We start from the raw sequence: 18,031 nt of genomic DNA, 5'->3' as shown, positions 1-18,031 counted from the left end.
ACAGATCCAACCGAACAATCGGTGAACAACAAAACAAACATCCGACATACAATCGGAAAACCAGAGATAAATCTGAAAACATATTCAAATTCAACAACAAATTCGAGAAAACATATTCTCAAATCGAAACACTCAACCGATTTTATTCGGAGAGATACAAACTTGGATCATACAAATCAAATCAACAAAGAATACAAACTTGGATCATACAAATCCAATGACCAAAGGAAACGAGAGAGAAAACAGAACCGATTCAAACAACGAGCCGATTCAAATCGATTCAAACAATGAACCGGTTCAAACAGACGTTAGATTCAAAGCAGAGACGATCGATTACAATCAGAATTGAAAAAAAAGTTTGAAGAGAGAAATTGAAAAACCTGGAGCAGTAGCACCGGTGAGAAGTAATAGACGAAATCTCAGAGAATTGTGGAAAAACTACGGCAGAAAACAACAAATCCGCTTGATTAACACTCTGTAAAGCAGAAAAATCTCACAAATCAAAAATGGCAAACCCTAGCTGGAAACCGAACGAAAAATTAGAAAATATAGAAAATATAGAGGTAATCAGAGGCGCGCAGCGGATTTGCGCTCTGATACCATGTTAAAAATGGAGATTCAGAATAGACGGAGAAATCTCCATTGAAGAGAACAAAGAAAACTGCAATGAATTGCAGAAACCGTTCGGTGAAGAGAGAAAACGAAAGGAGAGAGAGAAGGGGAAATTTACTTTATTGACTACATTTTTAATAATTGGTTACAACAAATTACAATTAGAAGCCTTATATATAGGCTAAGTAAAAGAACAAAAAACTAACTAATAAACCTAACTAAGTACATTTTATTTTCAATTTCAACACTCCCCCTCAAGATGGAAGCACAAACAAATGCTACCATCTTGGAAAGAAGCACCAAACTAAGAAACTACAAACAGGAAATTCCACCCATGATGCTGCTGACTGATGCTATATCAGTCTTTCCAAACTCTCTCCAACTGCTCTTGATAAGCTAGTGAACAACCATCAGCAAGAGCAACTTCTATGGATTTATTTGTGTAGCAATACATGAACACAACATAGCTGAAAAACTCGAACTGCCAAATTTGATATCAACTCCCCCTTAGCAGAAAAACAATTTCATCATCATCTCATCAATAAAGGTTGTTAGGCTTCTCGGAAAGAATCTACTTGAGGCAACCATGCTTGAACAAATTTGAATTACTTCACAATCCTAACTGAGCAGTAGGCGTAGATATAAATTCATGACAATTGACAGGCCATTGCAACTTCCAATCCCTACCACAACAAAAAAACAGTAATTGCTCAATCCAGAACCATCTCTCTGCTTGAGCATCACTACCAAAAATTCACCATTTCTCTACAGCTTCACAGATCTTTATATGGCATTCAATCAAGAGTAGGCTCATCGCTTGTTATAATGGTGAAGAGAGTTGAGCCAATCTCAATTCAATATCATCCTTTACACATGATTAAAACACCCCCACTCCAAACAACTAGATCAATCTCTACTACAGAAAACAAATTCACAATACTACACCATTACTCTTGGAAAATTCACCTAGAATACAAACAAATATCCTCCCAAAACACCAACCGAGAGGCATCAAACTGAGCCGAGGCTCTGAGTATCACTCCTTACAAGCACATCAACCCTACTGAAGCGTGCAGTGTGTGTTTAGTGATTGCTCTGTCTCTTCCTAGTGCTTGTAAAATTATCAAGCCTCCTAGATCCAGCGAATCGACTAGATCGCAGGGTCTAGGAACTCGCGGAATTGGAGAATCTCGGTCGTTGGATACACAGAACACTCCTTCAAAACCCTCAACCACGAATACTAAAATTTAGCACAGGGAAGTAGGGATCGATCCGACAGAGATGGATGCGTAATGATTATGCATAGAGATCTGGAAACTATTTTTTTTTTGGTTTGGCTGCTGCCACGCATTTCTTGGGTTGAGGAAATTAAACTAGGTTTGGAAATGAACTCTGCTATGCTAACAGCTAGATCTAGGCAGAAATGAATATTGCATGAAAACTACGACTAGACAATCACTAGATCTAAAGACTCGTAACTGATTTACCTAGACCAGGGAATTTAAAATGCAAGTGGGACCCAAAGCTGAAAAAGTAAATACGGACGAAAAGAAAAGCTGCAGAATAACTAACTAAAGCATCAACTGAAAAATGACTTCATCTTCTCCGATGGACTCGCAAGAACACTCGGTAAATTTAATTGGACGCGATTCGGAAACAAACAATCAGATTCAAAACAGGCAGGTGACATACGAAAAGATAACAGAAAAATCTACGCCACTAGACGAAGCCAAACAGAAACAGAGCATAACACTTGAAATTCATGCACAAATCTATCTCCCCTGCTCAGATCCAAAACTCGGATGCTAAATCCACTCCGGATCCAAGCATCCGACACAAAACTCCAACCAAAAACAGCTCCATAACAACAGATTTGGATTCTCCACAGATCAACAACAACAAATACAGATCAACAATCAAACTCCCAGATCAAACACTATGTCGACAGAGAAAATAGCTCAACATAAATCAACTCCAAAACAGCGGAAATGAAACCAACAGAAATGCATAGGAAATTAAGCAACATCAACAGCAGATTCGACTCCCGAAAGTGAAGTTCGAAACAAGAAACAACAAACTGAAATTAAAATGATTGTATCTTCGCCCTCACGCGGACGGTGTTACGTCGGAACTACTGAACTCAAAAACGACCCCCTTAACCATCCCGAATTCCCATTTCCAAGTGTGTGTGTGTGAGCTAAGTGTGAGCAAAAGTTCTCTCTATTTTTTCGTAGTTTACTCCTCCATTTATAGGCGTTGAGGTGGGGCCCAGCGAGGTATAGATAGACTTTGTTGCCCTCAGCTATTAACTCCCTTCCTCTAGCCTTCTTTTTCTTCAGTTTTGATCAATTTCTGCTCTGTTCCTCGCTAGACTGTTTCCTCCAGTATCTCCTGGATCTAGCGCTTTATCACACACCTGGCTTAATCAAACATGTTAGACCAAACAGAAATGTGATGCTTTTCACTATATAACCAATGCATGAAATTAGCCTTATCACCTACCACCCCCACTTCTCAATCTCAGAGACAAGATGAAGGAACCTCCATCTTGAGCATCCAGCTATAATGCATACTTCTCAATGAATTCTATACCAACTCCCCATTGAGTGAAAAACATCCTCATCATCATCTAATTAACAATCATCATCTCAGCAACTTCTCAAATTACTTCCAATTGCTAGTGAAAGACCAGGAGCAACTTCTGTGGTTTGACACGGAAACTACGAACAACAACGCATCAACACCACATCGAAGCATAGGATAGCCTTTCCTCACATAGAACAAACAACAACAAACTAAGCTTCAACCATAGACAAGAGATTGGAGAAAAAGGTTATTCAATTGCAAGGGAAGATCCAACTTGATCAATTGCAAGCCATCACTTTGCTGGAATTTGAGTTGCTGCAACAACTACAGATGCAACATAAAAATCTCCACTCCACCAAATGCAAAAAAACTAAAACGATCTCACTCCCCCTAAGCACTAGACACGGCGGAGTATGAGTAAGCTTCACAGATTCTTCTTCACCAAATTGAAGACCAGCTCCTCCAGTAACTTCAATTGCAGCTGGAATTATGGTAAAACCTTGATGCCTCAAAACATTCACTAGCATCGAGTACATCCAAGATCACCACAAAAACCATACAACAACTTCTAATCCCCCAATTCACAAGTCCACATACAATTCACTCCAGCCGGCAGTCCACAACTCTCAGCCTCAAACCAGGCTTGAAACAGATCCAACCGAACAATCGGTGAACAACAAAACAAACATCCGACATACAATCGGAAAACCAGAGATAAATCTGAAAACATATTCAGATTCAACAACAAATTCGAGAAAACATATTCTCAAATCGAAACACTCAACCGATTTTATTCGGAGAGATACAAACTTGGATAATACAAATCCAATCAACAAAGAATACAAACTTGGATCATACAAATCCAATGACCAAAGGAAACGAGAGAGAAAACAGAACCGATTCAAACAACGAGCCGATTGAAATCGATTCAAACAATGAACCGGTTCAAACAGACGTTAGATTCAAAGCAGAGACGATCGATTACAATCAGAATTGAAAAAAAGTTTGAAGAGAGAAATTGAAAAACCTGGAGCAGTAGCACCGGTGAGAAGTAATAGACGAAATCTCAGAGAATTGTGGAAAAACTACGGCAGAAAACAACAAATCCGCTTGATTAACATGCCGTAAAGCAAAAAAATCTCACAAATCAAAAATGGCAAACCTTAGCTGGAAACCGAACGAAAAATTAGAAAATATAGAAGATATAGAGGTAATCAGAGGCGCGCAGCGGATTTGCGCTCTGATACCATGTTAAAAATGGAGATTCAGAATAGACGGAGAAATCTCCATTGAAGAGAACAAAGAAAACTGCGATGATCCAGCCGGCAGTCCACAACTCTCGGCCTCAAACCAGGCTTGAAACAGATCCAACCGAACAATCGGTGAACAACAAAACAAACATCCGACATACAATCGGAAAACCAGAGATAAATCTGAAAACATATTCAAATTCAACAACAAATTCGAGAAAACATATTCTCAAATCGAAACACTCAACCGATTTTATTCGGAGAGATACAAACTTGGATCATACAAATCAAATCAACAAAGAATACAAACTTGGATCATACAAATCCAATGACCAAAGGAAATGATAAGGCTAATTTCATGCATTGGTTATGTAGTGAAAAACATCACATTTCTGCTGGATCTAACAAGTTTTGTTAAGCCAGGTGTGTGTGTAGCGCTAGATCCAGGAGATGCTGGAGGAGGATATCTAGCGAGGAGCAGGAACGGAATCACGAGGAAAAGCTAGAGGAAGGAAGCCAAAAGCTGAGGGCAATCAAGTCAATCAATACCTCGCTGGGCCCCACCTCGAAGCTTATAAATAAAGGAGTGCGCAACAAGAATGGCAGATCGGTTACACTCCACACACAGTCACGCTCTTAGCACACACACTAGGGATATGGGAAATTTGGGGTGGTTTTCGTTTTCGTGAATTACGTATCAGTGCACCACCGTCCCTTGAGGGCGAAGAAACAATTGTTCTCTTAATTTCTGTTTACTACTCTGTTCCGTCTCGAACTTCACTTTTGGAAGTCGAGCTTGCTGTTTTTGTTGCTGGATTAGTTTAACCGTTCTGTTTACGTTTGATTTGCCTTGATGAAGTTGGATTTCGTGTTGATTATTATGACGCTTGCTATTTTGGTTTGTTTATTTGAGATGTTCTCTTGAATTTGTTGCTGAATATTTTAGGAGATTCGAGAATCGTGGTATTGAAGTTGTGTTCGGTTGGATTTTTGTTCGGATGCTTGGATCCGGAGTGGATTTAGCATCCGAAGTGTGGATCTGAACAGGGGAGGTGAAATTTGTGCATGAGATTATGGGGATTTTGTTCTGCTTGGTTTGCTTCGTCTAGTAGTGTGATTTCCGTCGTTGTTTCGTTTACCGTTAAAATTATGTTTCCAATCTACATCTGAGTTTGTTTTTCTCGATCTCTGCATTTATTTGTGTTCGTTGAAGAAGATGAAGTCATTTTCAGTTGATGCTTTAGTTAGTTAGGCTGCAGATTCGATTCTGTCCGTACTTACCTTTTTCAGAGTTTGGTCCCCACTTGTTTTAATCTCCTTGGTCTAGAGATGTTCGTAGAAGTCCCAGATCTAGTAGTTGATTTGATTTAGTTCTTATACATAATTCATTTTTTGCCTAGATCTAGCAGTTAGCATAGCATACTTTATTTCCAAATTCACTTAGTTAAATTCCTCAACCCAAAATATGCGTGGCAGCAGCCAACCCAAAAATAGTTTCCAATTCTCTACGCATGTATTTTACGAGTCCATCTCTGTGGGATCGATCCCTACTTCCCTGTGCTAGTTTAGTATCTGTGGTTGAGGGTTTTGAAGGTTTGCTTGCGTACCAACGACCAGACTTCCAGTCTTGTGAGTCTCTAGACCTTGTGATCTAGTTGATTTACTGGATCTAGGAAGTGTGTAATTAGAAATTGATAGGATACAGCAAGCAAGAAAATCAACTCTTCAAATGGCGCCGTTGCCGGGGATGGATGGCGTAGTTTGTTTATGTGTTTAGAGATTTGGTGTAAATAGTTTTAATCTTTTGAATTTCGCTTTTGGCAGTTTATGAGCAAGGGCTCAAGGTCAGGAATCTGGAGCAACCCATCTTGGTCAAGGAACGTGCAGTTGAAGTGGCAAGTTAAGGAATCAACATCCGCCATAACTACCAGATCGGGGTTGTCAACTGTAGATCCATTTCCGTTTGAATCAGGGAGTGAAGAAGAGTGGAATTCATCGGGGAAAGAGGATTCACGGTCGTCGTCAGAAACTGAGCATTCGGAAAGGGAGGAAGAGGAGTCTGTAATGGCAAACTTAGTGGACCTAGACCCAGAGATTGGTTCGCTAACTGCACATCTCGACGGAGAGCCAGCTCATGCCATAGTGTCAAATCAACGTCAGCGGTCTATTGAGATCAAGACGAATGTGCTGGGCGTTTTACCTACATTCTCTGGACGGAGGAATGAGTGTCCTTATGAGTTTTTGAACGAGTTTAGTAAGCTATGTAGCATCCAGAAAAGGCCTAACGAAACTACCGAGGAGGACTATCGCCTGCGAGCGATTCCATTTGCATTGAAAGGAGAGGCAAACACTTGGTTGCTGAGGCTTCCACCTGACTCGATCACCACATGGAGGGATTTCAAATTGGAGTTCCTGGACTATTTCTTTCCGTCCAATAAGACAAACGCTTTGAAAAAAGAAATTCAAGAGTGTAAGCAGGACTACGATGAATCTTTAAGCCAATATTGGTCTCGGTTTAAAGGCCTGCTTGACGCTTGCCCAAATCACAGGATGACGGAGGCTGAAACATTTTATCTATTCTACGAAGGGGCAAATCCTGAGTCCAAGGACTTAATGAATTCCTCGAGCGGGGGGAATTTCACCAAGAATAAGGCAAGCGAGGCACGCGAGATTCTGGGAAGATTAATCGACGCGAAGAAGGCGTATGACTGCCCGCGTGCTATCATGAGGAGAAGCTCCGCGAACACAGTTAAGGAACGAGAAGGAGAAGAGGTTAGAGACAGAATAGATCGACTGGAGAAGGCACTGCTAAATGCCATTGAAAAGAAAAATACCCCTGGGTCGACTGATAAGGAAAAAAACCCAGGTCAAGAGGAACATCAGCTTCAATTTTACAATAATCCCTCACTCGATGGAGATTTCCAAGCTCAAGTGAATGCAATGGGGAATTGGAATCAAAGTAATCAAAATACCAACTGGAACCAGTGGAAGATTAAGGAGGCACCATGGAGGGACAATCCTTGTTTCAGATGGGCTGAAGGGAACCAACAACCACAGTCACAACACCCAGGTCCAGCGGAGAACCAGCAGACATGGCCCAGCCGGAATCAGGAAGGACCACAGCATAATTCTAACTGGGCAGGGAAGCAGCAAGAGGGGCTGAACAACTGGAATTTCCGTAACCAAGGGGATCAGCATAACTGGAACAACAGGAACCAGAGCAACCAAGGGAATTCTTATGTGCCACCGCATCAGAGGAACAATTCAGGAAACAATCAAAATTTCCAACAGAGTCACCCAGGTCCAGCAACCCAGTACAACAATAATCAAGGAGGTCAGGGAAATTTTCGCCAGAACCAGGTGGTTGGAACCAATCAAAATCAAGGATTTAATCCCAGTTCAATGCAAGGTTTCCGACCACAGCGGAATCTTGATGACATGGTGCATGATCTGGTAAATTCCCAACAACACATGCAGAATAACATGCAGGCTAACAATGACGTGGTGCACAAAATTCAAGATGCCCAGCAGGAGCAGAAGTCTGCCATGGACATGCTGGCAAAGCAGATGTCCCAGTTGGCCACGTCGCTGAACGAAATGCGGGGAAATGAAGGGAAATTGCCTGCCACTGTCAAACCACCAGACCGAGCAAATATTAGTCAAATTACCTTGAGATCGGGGAAAGGCTATGAAGGACCGAAGCAAGTGATAAACGAGGAGACACCCTCACAGATGAACGGAGAAAAGGGGAATCAGAAGTCTCGAGGAGATGATCCTGGACTCAGAGAAATTCCTATACAGGATGACCTCCAGGAGGGAGATTTAAGGGGATCGATGCCTCGACTAAGTGACCCATTTTTCCTTGATCCAGAACCTGAGTTGGAACTTAAAGAGGGAAGCAGGAAGACAGGTGCAGCCCCAGCAGGGAGTTCCACGAATGCAGTAAAGCGACCCAAACCATTCCCATACCGAGGAGAAGCCAAGAAAAAGAAAGATGATACTGAGGACCTTGTGGAAATATTTAGTAAGCTGGAGATTAACCTACCCTTTTTGCAGGCTCTGAAAATACCCACCTTCAGCAAGTTCATCAAGGAATTCATAGCAGGAAAAACCAAACCTGATGGGAAGATTGTTATAGGAGAAAATGTATCCGCCGTGATACAAAAGAGGAGGATGCCGTCAAAGTGTACAGATCCAGGTATGTTCACTCTTCCTATTTCTATAGGTGATATTAAAATTGAGCATGCCATGTGTGATCTAGGTGCTTCGATAAATGTCCTACCGCTGTCAATATATAAAAAATTGGTGGGAGTCAGTTTGGTCGATACTAAAGTAGTGATTCAGTTGGCCGATAGAACATGCATATCGCCTGAGGGAGTATTGGAAAATGTCATAGTCAGAGTGCATGATTTCCTATACCCAGCTGATTTTCATGTGATAAAAATGAGGGGTAATGAATCTGCTGAGTCTAGTGGGGTGTTACTGGGGAGACCCTTCCTTCGCACCGCGAAGACTGTTATTGATGTGTTTGATGGAACCATATGCCTGGACTATCATGGGGAGAAATACACCTTCAACATTGAAGAAGCTATGAAAAAACCGCTTGATGTTGAAAACTTGCATGTTGTAGATGTAATTAACCCCCTAGTCCAAGAATATCTTGAGACTGAACTAATGCAGGAACAGTTTGACAATTCGGAGCTGAGCCAGACTGTAGAAAAGGAGGTGACAGGATGGTGTGAAACTTTTTTCACACAGGACTTGACAGATGATCAGATCAATGAAGCGATCATGGCATTCTGCCACCAGCCACTATCATTCCAATCAGCCAGATCTGTTCAGGAGAAGAGCCCAGACGAGGGAGCGAATCTAGAGGAAATGGCGCCAAGAAGTAAGGCGGAGAACCCTTTACCTCAGGAAGCCATCACACCGAAGAAGGAGTTGAAAACTTTGCCTGAAAATTTAAAGTATGCATACCTGGAGGAAGGAGAAACTTGTCCAGTGATAATTAACAGCCGCTTGACTGAAGACCAAGAGAGTGCGCTGCTGGAAGTAATAAGGAGGAACAAGAAGGCCATAGGGTGGACACTTTCTGACCTAGTTGGAATTAGCCCTGATCTTTGCATGCACCACATCAGACTAGAGGAAGGGGCAAAGGCTCGGCGTGATCCACAAAGGAAACTGAATCCAAACATGAGGGAGGAAGTGCTCAAGGAAGTTCTGAAACTACTGTCCCTTGGAATCATATACTCTATTCCAGATAGCGAGTGGGTCAGTCCGGTTCACATGGTACCTAAGAAGTCTGGAATACAAGTGGTGAAGAATGACAAGAACGAGTTGGTGCCTACTCGACTGGTCACTGGATGGAGGATGTGCATTGACTATAGGAAACTAAATGAAGCCACCAAAAAGGATCATTTTCCTTTACCATTCATTGACCAGATGCTAGAGAGGCTGGCTGGTAAACAGTATTTCTGTTTCCTCGACGGATATAGCGGTTATTTCCAGATTTTCGTGGACCCAGAGGACCAGGAAAAGACCACATTTACATGCCCTTTTGGAACTTATGCCTACCGAAGGATGCCATTTGGTCTATGTAATGCACCAGGTACATTCCAACGTTGTATGATGAGTATTTTTTCGGATCTACTAGAGGTATGCATCGAGATATTCATGGATGATTTCACTGTATATGGAGGCTCATTTGATACTTGTTTAGCCAGCCTTGACCTAGTGCTGCAAAGATGTCAAGAGAAACATCTAGTCCTGAATTTTGAAAAATGTCACTTCATGGTAACTGAGGGGATTGTTTTAGGTCATGTGGTCTCTGAAAGAGGAATACAAGTGGACAAGGCAAAGGTGGAAGTGATTTCGAAGCTACCTTATCCTACAAATCAAAAGGAAGTTAGAGGGTTCCTCGGTCATGCAGGGTTTTATCGAAGATTTATCAAGGACTTTGCAAAAATTGCGCAGCCACTCACTCATTTGCTGCACAACGATGTGGAGTTCGAGTTTGATGAGGGATGCAAGAGGGCATTTCAATTGCTCAAGGATAGACTAGTGTCCGCACCAATTATCAGGGCACCAGACTGGAATCACCCTTTTGAGATAATGTGCGACGCGAGCGATTTCGCTGTGGGAGCCGTCCTAGGGCAGAAGATAGATGGGAAAAACTACGTAATTCTCTATGCGTCCAAGACACTAAATCAAGCTCAGAAGAATTACGATACTACGGAGAAGGAAATGTTGGCTGTCGTCTACTCGTTCGAAAAATTCCGCCCTTATCTTCTTGGGTCAAAGGTTATTGTTTTCACTGATCATGCAGCAATAAAGTACTTGCTAGCTAAGAAAGAATCAAAGCCAAGGCTAATTCGATGGGTCCTACTTCTACAGGAGTTTGATTGGGAAGTAAGGGACAAAAGAGGAACAGAGAATCGAGTGGCTGACCACTTGAGTAGAATTCATCAAGGAGATACGGACGAGGCTATTCCCGATGTTTTTCCCGAAGAACATTTGTACTATATGGACGAACCACCTAGACCGATAAGCTGGGAATCTGTCTTAGTTTTAACAGGTCCAGGAGAATCTGATCGAGGAAAGCGCGTACGTAACGCAGAACCATGGTACGCCGACCTGGCAAATTACTTGGTCACGGGAGAGGTGCCAAGTTCAGAGGAAGCTTCCCGGGCCCAGAAGATGAAGCTTAAAAGCGAAGCCAAATATTACTTCTGGGATGATCCTTATCTTTGGAAGATGTGCGCAGATCAGATAATTCGACGCTGCATTCCTGAATGGGAACAAAGAGATGTACTCCATCATTGTCACTCCTTGGCGTGTGGAGGGCATTTCGGACCAAGGAGAACCGCAAGGAAAGTTTTAGACAGTGGATTCTACTGGCCTACATTGAACAAGGATGCCTTTGAATACTGTCAATGCTGCGAAAGATGTCAACAGACAGGGGGAATCTCGAGGCGAGATGAGATGCCCCAAGTGCCCATAGTGATTTGCGAAATTTTCGATGTCTGGGGGATGGATTTTATGGGCCCATTTCCGTCGTCATATGGAAATGCTTACATATTGGTTGCGGTAGACTACGTTTCCAAATGGATAGAGGCGAAGGCTACGCCCACTTGTGAGTCTAAGGAGGTGGCCAAGTTTCTAAAGTCAAACATCTTCAGCAGATATGGAGTTCCTAGAGCGATTATCTCAGATCAAGGAACACACTTTTGCAACCGCACTATTGAAGCGCTCATGAGAAAATACGGCGTGCATCATAGATTGTCTACACCATATCACCCCCAATCGAATGGGCAAGCTGAAGTCTCTAATAGGGAGATAAAGAGTATTCTGGAAAAATCAGTTAACACCACAAGGAAGGATTGGAGTAAACGCCTTGACGATGCTTTGTGGGCGTATAGGACTGCTTACAAGACACCAATCGGGATGTCACCCTATAGGTTGGTGTTTGGGAAAATGTGTCACTTACCCGTGGAAGTGGAGCACAAGGCATATTGGGCCATTAAGAAGATGAATATGAAGTCTGTGGCATGTGAAGAAGAAAGGAAGCTGCAATTACAGGAGCTGGAGGAACTACGGCTAGAGGCATTCGATTCAGCAATGTGGTACAAGGAAAGAACGAAGCTCTGGCATGACAAGAACCTCCGGGTCAAGGAACTTCAGGTGGGGCAGAAAGTACTTCTATTTCAGTCCAGACTCAAGCTAATGCCAGGGAAGTTGAAGTCAAAGTGGGTAGGTCCATATACCATCGTTGGCCTCCGCGCACACGGAGCAGTGGAAATCCAGGGAAGTGCTCCTAACTCGGTCCCTTTTCTTGTTAATGGCCATCGATTGAAAGTCTATAGGGATAATTCTGAGCTATGCGTAGTGGAGGAAATACCACTACGTGCGCTCTCAGTTATCACTTAGCCAGACAAAGGAATATTCTCGATAAACTCCTGGGTCAAGAGAAATGTTTATGTTTTTACACACTGATCCAGGGGATTCGAGAATATTCAAAGGTAATTGTACATAGTTTAATTGCTTTAGAAGACAAAGAAAATCCAAACAAAATAAAAATTCAAAAATTTCCAAAAATATTTTCGAAGACCCAAACTCAAAGGGGGTTTATGTCTCGTACTTTAACCTTGACCCAGGAGTCTGGGGTCTTCATATTTTTTTAGGTCGCGGTCAAGGGAATCAATTAGAGGAAGCTGAGGAGGCCATGCCAAGTGAAGAGGTGGAAGAGCTTAGGAAGGAGGTGCAGGAGATGAGGAAAGAAGTGCAAGACGTTAGGAAGGAAATGCAGCTGATGAGGAAGGAGATGATGAAGGAACTAGGTGGGGTACGAAAGGAACTCAATGGGAGTCGGGAGGAAGTGAAAGGTCTGAGCAGCAACGTAGCAGATTTGGCCACGAAATGTGCCAAGCAAAGTGAAAGAGTGGCGGAAGCTGTAGAGATATCTACGAGGATGTTGAAATGGCTGCATCAGACGCTTCCCTTGACCCAGTCGAAGTCGACTCCTGGGTCAAGTGGCGAGGCACAGAAGATCATCCACAGCAGTCCCTCGATCAAGCCATTCCAGCAGTTGACCACCCCGACTATTCCCGAGAAAGTTCCAAATCCACCGAGGACGAAAATGCTAATGAGGAAACCAGGACTCGATCAAGCTGCAGAAGGAAAGGAAGAGCTGGAGCAACCAGCGAAGAAGAAAGTGAAAACAAACCGCCCCAGTGTTCCACCACCGTCTGGCTCTCGCGGGAGCCAGCCCCAGAAATGAGCAATTTCCCCAGACCAAGTAAATTTTAGTTTTTGTGTTTTTTTTTCTGTGTTTTATTTCCATGCGTTGCTGTGTTTTATGCTATCTTCTCCCACTTAGCCCAATGCTTGGTCTAAGTGTGAGAAGTTCTATGTTTTCTGTTGGTTTATTCTTCTCCCACTTAGCCCGTTGCTCGGTCTAAGTGTGAGAAGTGAAATTGTTGTTTAATTCTGCATTGAATTCTCTGTTTTCCCCCCTTCACGACGATGGCTTGAGGACAAGCTTGAGTGAAGTGGGAGGGGGAGAGGAATCAATGCAGTGTTATTATGCTTTGAGGAGTTGTAGGTCTAGGATTGTATCGCATGAACTAGTGGATATAATACGGCAGATTCCCTTAGGGAGAGTAATTGAAAATAGGAGGTATTCCAACTTAGAAGCCTGATTCTTTAGTAAGCCGAACCAATCTGAATGAAGCAAGAACGATAGTAAATGCCTTTACTTGCCTAGTTGTGAAGCCCTACTCTAGAGGTGAGTTATAAGCCTGTGATAACACTTAGAGCTAACACATGTCAAAAGTCTGCCACTGAATGCTGAAGGAAAAGAGAAAAGAAAAAAATAATAAAAAAAAGGGAAAGGAGAAAATATATAATCATAAAATCTGGAGGTATAAGCTGGACGAAGTCCAGAGGAGGAAATAAAAAGAGAGAAAAAAATCAAGGAGGTATAAGCTGGACGAAGTCCAGGAAATCAAGGAGGTATAAGCTGGACGAAGTCCAGAAAGAAAGAAAAAAAAAAAAAAAAAAAAAGAAAAAAAAGGGGGATAGTGACGGAGGATAGAAGGAGGAAATTCTCATAACCCGAGGCTTCAGTGGTTTGGCAATAACTTAAGAGAGAATCGGTCCTAACATCCCTGGTAAGGAATGAGCGATCGAGTGAATCTAACAATTGGGGAAGTAACAGGCTATCTTGACGAGCTGACAGGTTGGCTAGGTAGAGGGGAGAAAAAGGCCTATTTGGAGGAGTGCAGCCTGTTGGATTGATCTTAATCTTGTGGGGACGGTTGCCTAAAAGTTGAAACCAGTTCATGCATATGTGTTTATATGTTTTCATCCTATGTGATTATGTACTCTTTGTTTTAGTGTCTAGCTTTGCCTCAGTTGTGTCTAGGTGTAGGAGTTTTGTCTAGAGTCTGTAGAGTCGGTCAAGGGGATAACCATGCTTGAAATTCGCCTTATTCTTCTTTTCTTCTTGTCTTTATACTTGAGGACAAGTATGGTTTAAGTGTGAGCAGTTTGATAAGGCTAATTTCATGCATTGGTTATGTAGTGAAAAACATCACATTTCTGCTGGATCTAACAAGTTTTGTTAAGCCAGGTGTGTGTGTAGCGCTAGATCCAGGAGATGCTGGAGGAGGATATCTAGCGAGGAGCAGGAACGGAATCACGAGGAAAAGCTAGAGGAAGGAAGCCAAAAGCTGAGGGCAATCAAGTCAATCAATACCTCGCTGGGCCCCACCTCGAAGCTTATAAATAAAGGAGTGCGCAACAAGAATGGCAGATCGGTTACACTCCACACACAGTCACGCTCTTAGCACACACACTAGGGATATGGGAAATTTGGGGTGGTTTTCGTTTTCGTGAATTACGTATCAGTGCACCACCGTCCCTTGAGGGCGAAGAAACAATTGTTCTCTTAATTTCTGTTTACTACTCTGTTCCGTCTCGAACTTCACTTTTGGAAGTCGAGCTTGCTGTTTTTGTTGCTGGATTAGTTTAACCGTTCTGTTTACGTTTGATTTGCCTTGATGAAGTTGGATTTCGTGTTGATTATTATGACGCTTGCTATTTTGGTTTGTTTATTTGAGATGTTCTCTTGAATTTGTTGCTGAATATTTTAGGAGATTCGAGAATCGTGGTATTGAAGTTGTGTTCGGTTGGATTTTTGTTCGGATGCTTGGATCCGGAGTGGATTTAGCATCCGAAGTGTGGATCTGAACAGGGGAGGTGAAATTTGTGCATGAGATTATGGGGATTTTGTTCTGCTTGGTTTGCTTCGTCTAGTAGTGTGATTTCCGTCGTTGTTTCGTTTACCGTTAAAATTATGTTTCCAATCTACATCTGAGTTTGTTTTTCTCGATCTCTGCATTTATTTGTGTTCGTTGAAGAAGATGAAGTCATTTTCAGTTGATGCTTTAGTTAGTTAGGCTGCAGATTCGATTCTGTCCGTACTTACCTTTTTCAGAGTTTGGTCCCCACTTGTTTTAATCTCCTTGGTCTAGAGATGTTCGTAGAAGTCCCAGATCTAGTAGTTGATTTGATTTAGTTCTTATACATAATTCATTTTTTGCCTAGATCTAGCAGTTAGCATAGCATACTTTATTTCCAAATTCACTTAGTTAAATTCCTCAACCCAAAATATGCGTGGCAGCAGCCAACCCAAAAATAGTTTCCAATTCTCTACGCATGTATTTTACGAGTCCATCTCTGTGGGATCGATCCCTACTTCCCTGTGCTAGTTTAGTATCTGTGGTTGAGGGTTTTGAAGGTTTGCTTGCGTACCAACGACCAGACTTCCAGTCTTGTGAGTCTCTAGACCTTGTGATCTAGTTGATTTACTGGATCTAGGAAGTGTGTAATTAGAAATTGATAGGATACAGCAAGCAAGAAAATCAACTCTTCAGGAAACGAGAGAGAAAACAGAACCGATTCAAACAACGAGCCGATTCAAATCGATTCAAACAATGAACCGGTTCAAACAGACGTTAGATTCAAAGCAGAGACGATCGATTACAATCAGAATTGAAAAAAAAGTTTGAAGAGAGAAATTGAAAAACCTGGAGCAGTAGCACCGGTGAGAAGTAATAGACGAAATCTTAGAGAATTGTGGAAAAACTACGGCAGAAAACAACAAATCCGCTTGATTAACACTCTGTAAAGCAGAAAAATCTCACAAATCAAAAATGGCAAACCCTAGCTGGAAACCGAACGAAAAATTAGAAAATATAGAAAATATAGAGGTAATCAGAGGCGCGCAGCGGATTTGCGCTCTGATACCATGTTAAAAATGGAGATTCAGAATAGACGGAGAAATCTCCATTGAAGAGAACAAAGAAAACTGCAATGAATTGTAGAAACCGTTCGGTGAAGAGAGAAAACGAAAGGAGAGAGAGAAGGGGAAATTTACTTTATTGACTACATTTTTAATAATTGGTTACAACAAATTACAATTAGAAGCCTTATATATAGGCTAAGTAAAAGAACAAAAAACTAACTAATAAACCTAACTAAGTACATTTTATTTTCAATTTCAACACTCCCCCTCAAGATGGAAGCACAAACAAATGCTACCATCTTGGAAAGAAGCACCAAACTAAGAAACTACAAACAGGAAATTCCACCCATGATGCTGCTGACTGATGCTATATCAGTCTTTCCAAACTCTCTCCAACTGCTCTTGATAAGCTAGTGAACAACCATCAGCAAGAGCAACTTCTATGGATTTATTTGTGTAGCAATACATGAACACAACATAGCTGAAAAACTCGAACTGCCAAATTTGATATCAACTCCCCCTTAGCAGAAAAACAATTTCATCATCATCTCATCAATAAAGGTTGTTAGGCTTCTCGGAAAGAATCTACTTGAGGCAACCATGCTTGAACAAATTTGAATTACTTCACAATCCTAACTGAGCAGTAGGCGTAGATATAAATTCATGACAATTGACAGGCCATTGCAACTTCCAATCCCTACCACAACAAAAAAACAGTAATTGCTCAATCCAGAACCATCTCTCTGCTTGAGCATCACTACCAAAAATTCACCATTTCTCTACAGCTTCACAGATCTTTATATGGCATTCAATCAAGAGTAGGCTCATCGCTTGTTATAATGGTGAAGAGAGTTGAGCCAATCTCAATTCAATATCATCCTTTACACATGATTAAAACACCCTCACTCCAAACAACTAGATCAATCTCTACTACAGAAAACCAATTCACAATACTACACCATTACTCTTGGAAAATTCACCTAGAATACAAACAAATATCCTCCCAAAACACCAACCGAGAGGCATCAAACTGAGCCGAGGCTCTGAGTATCACTCCTTACAAGCACATCAACCCTACTGAAGCGTGCAGTGTGTGTTTAGTGATTGCTCTGTCTCTTCCTAGTGCTTGTAAAATTATCAAGCCTCCTAGATCCAGCGAATCGACTAGATCGCAGGGTCTAGGAACTCGCGGAATTGGAGAATCTCGGTCGTTGGATACACAGAACACTCCTTCAAAACCCTCAACCACGAATACTAAAATTTAGCACAGGGAAGTAGGGATCGATCCGACAGAGATGGATGCGTAATGATTATGCATAGAGATCTGGAAACTATTTTTTTTTTGGTTTGGCTGCTGCCACGCATTTCTTGGGTTGAGGAAATTAAACTAGGTTTGGAAATGAACTCTGCTATGCTAACAGCTAGATCTAGGCAGAAATGAATATTGCATGAAAACTACGACTAGACAATCACTAGATCTAAAGACTCGTAACTGATTTACCTAGACCAGGGAATTTAAAATGCAAGTGGGACCCAAAGCTGAAAAAGTAAATACGGACGAAAAGAAAAGCTGCAGAATAACTAACTAAAGCATCAACTGAAAAATGACTTCATCTTCTCCGATGGACTCGCAAGAACACTCGGTAAATTTAATTGGACGCGATTCGGAAACAAACAATCAGATTCAAAACAGGCAGGTGACATACGAAAAGATAACAGAAAAATCTACGCCACTAGACGAAGCCAAACAGAAACAGAGCATAACACTTGAAATTCA

This window comes from Salvia hispanica, chromosome 4 (assembly GCF_029641045.1).
Source record: "Salvia hispanica isolate PSC_SH4W2 chromosome 4, Shi_PSC_v1, whole genome shotgun sequence".
In the NCBI taxonomy this organism is placed as follows: domain Eukaryota; kingdom Viridiplantae; phylum Streptophyta; class Magnoliopsida; order Lamiales; family Lamiaceae; genus Salvia; species Salvia hispanica.
Note: the sequence above shows the minus strand (reverse complement) of the source record.